Genomic DNA, 6,000 nt, shown 5'->3' on the forward strand with positions numbered 1-6,000 from the left:
CCCTTTCCTTCTATGAAGTCTCCCTGGTTCATAACCGTTTTCTCCTCTGAGCTTCTATAATTCTTATATTCTAAACCAATCAATCTGAAATTTTTATTCTTTTCTTATGTGTCACTCATCTTTCCCCAATGAATCCACAAACCTATGAGCAAAGTTTTTACTAATTGTGAAGCCAATCACAATCTGTGTTCAATAAAAAATACTTTGGAGATAGAGTTGCCTTAGAGTTGTCTACCAATACCCCTTCTGGCCCAATTAGGGGATAATACCACTTCCCATGTACACTTGAACAAATCTCCACCATATCTTGGGGAGTTTTTCCAAGGGTAATATTTACTGTAAATGAAAAGGAAGCCTAAATGTCTGCAGTCACAGGGGAACCGTCTGCCAAGTCAGCAGAGCCCAGGAAGCCTTCACTTCCCTCATGCATTCAACAAGCTGTTCGTGAGCTCTTGCTTTGTGCTGTCCTTAATTCAGCATGGGAGACAGACAATCAGCAATTTGGCCTCTACCTCTGATTAGCTTTCTGGAACCTAGCCTATCTCTGATGCTTAGGAAACCCCTATTTCTGAAAAATCTCATCAATGAAGGGATTCACCTTCTGAAAATATTACTTGCAGAAAAAAAGCAATCCTGCAGTCACTTGAGTTTTAACCTTGTGGCCCTATCCTAGGATGGCCAGTTGAAGTGTGTGCATATAAGAGATCCTAGACTGGTTCAACTGGCTCAACACAGTGCTGGAGATGGGATAAGGACCTCGTCACCATTCCCAAGACCCTGCTGTCCAAACAGCAGAAACACCTGCATGGGGATAAAAGCAAGAGCAGGACTAAGGCAGCATTAAGGCAAATTCTCTCAGTGAAGTTGTTTTATTCACATTCAAGTAATTATAAACCACATTCATATAAAGATCCCAGGAAAATGCAATAATCTCTCTTTAGAAACACTTTAAAATGTTCAGTCTCTTGAACTCTACTAAATTACTAAATTCTTTGATAAGGCAGCATAAACGTTGACTAAAGTGTGTTCCTTCAGTCCCGGGTCACTTAAAAAATATATCTTTAATAATTAGTGCACTTCAGGAAAAAAGGCAAAAAAGGAAAGGCAATCATTCACCAATAAACAGTTTAATTTGTTGAAGTGATAGAGTGCAAAGTTGATTTTCCTTTGTTTGAGTTCCGTGCGTGTGTGTGGGGGGGGGGGGGTGTTCTCGAAGGAGCCTACATACAAGCGACCGCACCTCCAGGTAAGAGGTCGACAGCCTGCAGAGCACCTTGGGCACGTCCAGGGGAGAAGGCGGCTTGCACTGCCCACTCCCAGGGCCGCAGGGACTGCAGCCTCCTCTCCGCACACCACCGCTCTGCACTTCCCCAGACCCTCGGCTCCACGTTCCCCGCCCCCAACTGCGCGGCCCCAGCCGGGGCCGGAAAGCAGAGCCTGCCACAACCGCCCGGAGGGCAGTCCCCACCAGCCCGGTAGAGCTACCCCTCCGCCCTGCTCCTCTGCGCCTTCAGAGGCCCCCAAGAGTCTGGGCGCCCGGACGCAAATACTCACAGAACTGGAACACCGCCCGGGGCTACGAGTGGTGAAAGCGGCGGGGGGGGGGGGGGGACCAGCGCCCCTCCTGCCCGCCACCGGCCCGGAGCAAGGGCACTGGGGCAAAAGGCGACCTTCCGGCGGGAAGACGGGCAGGGAAAGCCAGGGCTGTGGCCGGAGGCACTTACCTCTGCGCTCCCCAGCCAGGCTGGGCGCTAGCACAGATGGGGGCTTGCCTGCAGCCTCGCAGCCCGGAGGAGGAGCCGCTCCGAGAGAGAGGGCGGTTGTCGGGCAGGCATCCGCGCCCGGGGCTGCGGCCGGGCTGGAGGGAGAGAGAAGGGAGGGAACACGGATCTGAGTGGAGGGGGGCGTGGAGGAGGTGTGCCTCCACCCGAGACTGAAAGGGTGGGCTGCTGGAGCCGGGCGATGGGTGTGCTCCGAGGCACTGGAGGGAACAAGAAAACCGCGTTGAGAGTGCGCAAAGGGGGGCGGGGACTGGGGCTGGGAAGATGGGGGTTGGGGGCAGGATGAGGAGTTGCCCCTCAAACTGGACGGCCCTCACCTCGGCACCGTCCGACCAAGAATTGTCTGGGTCTGGAGCAAAGCACAAGGAGGTCTGAAACTTTATGTCATTTTCTCATACACACGTGACCCCCCTGCAGTCCAGATGGTTTCAATCACTGGAGGAAAAAAGCGGCTCCACTGGTATGCATGAAAAGCCGGAGCTGGGAGAGTCTGGGAAAAGCTGCCTGTGCAGCCAGCCTTCAAACAAACGGATGAGCTCCTTCCGTTCTCCCAGCCCGCGGCCTGGGGGAGCCCTGCAAAACCCAACAGACATTAAAGAAGCTGCATTTGGTACTGCAGCAGTAGCAGGGGAACTCTGAAAGCACTAGGGTTCCAAGTAATCTGGTCTGAACCGAAAGTTCCAAGGGCATTCTGCGAGTTTGTTTTAAATACTCCATTAGTTTGCAAAACCAAAAACTAGAAAAGGGTGTCATTAAATAAGAAGCAATGGAATACTAGCAGTGAGAATCTATGATTTATTGGTAGAATTCTGAAAGAAATTGGTAACCCACTATGACAATCCACTTGGAAAAGAATAATGCAACTCACTTAAAATCCAAACGCATACATACTTGGTGGGATGTTAGGAAGCCATGTAACCCAATTTCTCATCCTATAAATAGACCTTGATATTGAAATGCACAAAACTGACTTTCACAAACCTAGTTACATTTTGAAGGAACAAATGTGTATGAATGAACATAAACAGGCTCTAAAACTAAGACGTCTTTCAAAGCCCAAGCCAATTCAATTGTCATATATCCTAAAGAGGTATTTACTCAAATGCAGGGCAAGCATCAAAAATGATAGGGAGTTTAAGATATATCCTGGAAATAATTTAACTTGTTCATGATCAAACAGAAATAGCAGCAAGAACGAAACTGGTAAAATCTATTGTTCTTTTGCCAAAAAAGGATATTAATATGAATCATTAAGTGAATTACTATTAACTCTTTATCTCACTAATACTAGTGCCAGAGGATGTTTGGCCTTTGTAGCAGAAGGCATTATATACAGTGTGACACAGTTGTCTGTGTGTGAAAAATATATCAATTCTTGGTAGAGTGAATTGGTTCTACATTAGGAAAAACCAAGATTTCCATTGTTGTTGAGGCAAACTGGAAAACACAGGAGACAAGTTGAAACCAGGTAAATCAGAATAAGTTTTACACCAACTCGAAATCTAACAGTGAGTTTCTACTCTAGCTCACTGCAGTCCCAGAACCCTTCAGGAGACCTAGGCCATATTTGGATGGACCTAGCCTTCTCCAATCTCAAATTAGGATGGTTCTACCCTCCACAAGCAACAAGAGAACTCCTGTAGAAGAATCCTTAGGGAACACAAGCCACAGAATTTGACAATGCTCCAGGCAAATTCCACCTGCAGCTCCCTAAGCTCTCTAAGGAGGTTCTTAAATTTCCCACTTTCCAAACTATTCCAAATCCCACTTCCAAGACTTCTATTAAAATCCTGTTTTTCTTGAGTGACATCTGTTAAGAAAGCTAACTCAACAGAAAGCATCAAGATTTTCTCTATTAAGACCCAGGACAGGGCCGGCCCCGTGGCTTAGCACTTAAGTGCACGTGCTCCGCTACCGGCACCCGGGTTCGGATCCCGGGGGCGCACCGAGGCACCGCTTCTCCAGCCATGCTGAGGCCGCGTCCCACATACAGCAACTAGAAGGATGTGCAACTATGTCATACAACTATCTACTGGGGCTTTGGGGGGAAAAAAAAAAAAGGAGGAGGATTGGCAATAGATGTTAGCTCAGAGCCAGTCTTCCTCAGCAAAACGAGGAGGATTAGCATGGATGTTAGCTCAGGGCTGATCTTCCTCACTAAATAAATAAGTAAGTAAGTCAGTAAGTAAATAAATAAATAAATAAATAAATAAATAAATAAATAAATCTGTTAAAAAAAATTAAAAAAAAAAAGACCCAGGACCGTGCTGCTGCCTCTTATGTGTGCTAAAGCAATGTGAGAGGACAATAATGAGACATAAATAGTTGTTCTTTTTGTTTGCCAATGCTATTGCAAATTATGCATTAGGAACTCTCTTAATTTCTAAGAAAAACCTTAATTAGATCTGCTTTTTCAGAAAGAAAATTAACATCCCTTAAGTTTTCTAAATATAGTCTAAATATAGTCTTGAGTCTAAACTCTACTGATGTCAGTATTAGTCAGTTAATCTTAATACTGGCCAGATTTATTAGAGACACTAACATCTCAAATGTTTTTAATGCTATTTTCAATGGTGCTAATTTAGTAATTTGCATTAAGCTAATGTTCACATCATTTGACACACAAAGCCAACTATGTATAAGGTGCCAGAGGAGATGTAAGCTCTATGAGGACAGGGACCAGGTCTATCTTGCTAATAATTACATCGTATGTGCTTAGCACAGTGCCCAGCATGAAACAGGTACACAATAAATATATGCTGTTTGAATAAACAAAAGATAAATAAAAACACTCCTCATAAAGTTACAGTCCTGTGGAGGCATGCGACTTGTAAACACCAGAATAAAATAACAGCTTTAGGAAGGATACTAGCAACAAAAAAGAGGAAGGGGTAATTAGCATTAGCTGGCTTTGGACTTGAATCGTGATATATATTCAGAAATGTACAGAGACTGCTGCAAATAAGAAACGTTTATAGCAGGAATTTGGTGTATTTGGTGCCTAATTTAGGGATCTCAGATATACACTTCCCATGTCCCCATTATTCAGTCCCCTCAACACAGAGCCAAGACAAGATTTGAGCATAAACATCCTGGCTCTAATTTGGATAGTATGAATACTGTTCCTTTCATCCTCTCTCATACATCTCCTCCACCCCCAAGCCATTTCCTCTGTACTGTCTTCTGTCAGTCTAATGAAGTTTCCTAATCTTTAGAAGCAGTAGCTTCGGTTCTCTTTGTGTGGAGAAGTACAATACACTCTGATTACATGGTTATATTCCATACAGATGCCTGGCAACACATCTTATAACTAAGGGTCTGTTTAATATTTTAACTTTGGGGGACTTATAATTCACTATTTTGTTATATACCAAAATAGACTTGACATCACGGAGATGGGCTTTACTTCCTTTTGCTATTTTAAATCCTGCACTTAAGCATGGTGAGTAGTTTGGGTTTTCTGGTTCATGGATTTTGCTTTGGTATGTTTTTTTTCTTTGAGGGACAATGGAGTCGAGATTTTCAAGGAAATCTTTCAGATTTTCAGGTCTAGTACTCATGAAGCAGTTATTTCTTCCTAGGTACTCTGCCTGTAATATTATATGTGGTCATTAAAGGGGCAATGGGGGCTTATTTATGCCTCATGATCCAAATAACCAGGTTTCTCTAAAGCATGTAACTGGGAAAGATGGTTGGCCCAGATGACCTTTAAATTTTCTAGGTCATGCTTTTCCACATATCATTACCTTTTTTTAATTTTTAATAAAAATAGTATGTTTTGTTTAAACAGATAAACTTAAATGCTAAAGATTGAAATCATCCTAAGATATTTTTAAAGAAAATAATTATTAATCACTAATCCATAACCTCAACAAGTACTATTTAATCCAGTCCTGTTTTCCATTCTCCCTAGATTTGAGTAGAACTTCATTGCTAAAGCACCTCATATTCACCCTTGAAGTTTTTCCATAAGCCCTAAGATTTGGGGCCAGCTTTGACATAACACACCTCTGATCTGTAATCTCTATGAGCCACGCATACCTCAGAAATAATTATCAGGAGCACAAAGGGATGACCTATGTTACTCCCTTTGGCTTTTTATTTTCCCCTTCTCCAAGCCCCTCAAAAGGCAAATGGGGCTTACATTCACACAGATGCAACTAAGTCAGTAGTATGAATCCTCGTGACTAGTTTTTGCGGTCAGTAAAGCGTAATAGTA

At 43.6% G+C, this 6,000-nt stretch overlaps 1 protein-coding gene across 5 annotated transcripts in view; it reads right to left on the reverse strand.

The window, feature by feature from the left end:
* The window catches only part of DENND2B (DENN domain containing 2B), a 152,798-nt gene extending 150,838 nt beyond the window's left edge, over positions 1 to 1,960 (reverse strand). For 3 of the 5 annotated variants that reach the window (XM_058545937.1, XM_058545939.1, XM_058545933.1), the window contains exon 1: positions 1,725 to 1,960. The gene's annotated coding sequence lies outside the window, so the exon portion shown is untranslated. Of the gene's footprint in view, positions 1 to 1,554; positions 1,577 to 1,724 lie in introns of those variants that run through there. The other 2 variants (XM_058545940.1, XM_058545936.1) reach the window with 2 other exon arrangements.
* Positions 1,961 to 6,000: the final 4,040 nt, after the last annotated feature.

The sequence above is a fragment of the Diceros bicornis genome, chromosome 7, assembly GCF_020826845.1.
Source record: "Diceros bicornis minor isolate mBicDic1 chromosome 7, mDicBic1.mat.cur, whole genome shotgun sequence".
NCBI lineage: Eukaryota > Metazoa > Chordata > Mammalia > Perissodactyla > Rhinocerotidae > Diceros > Diceros bicornis.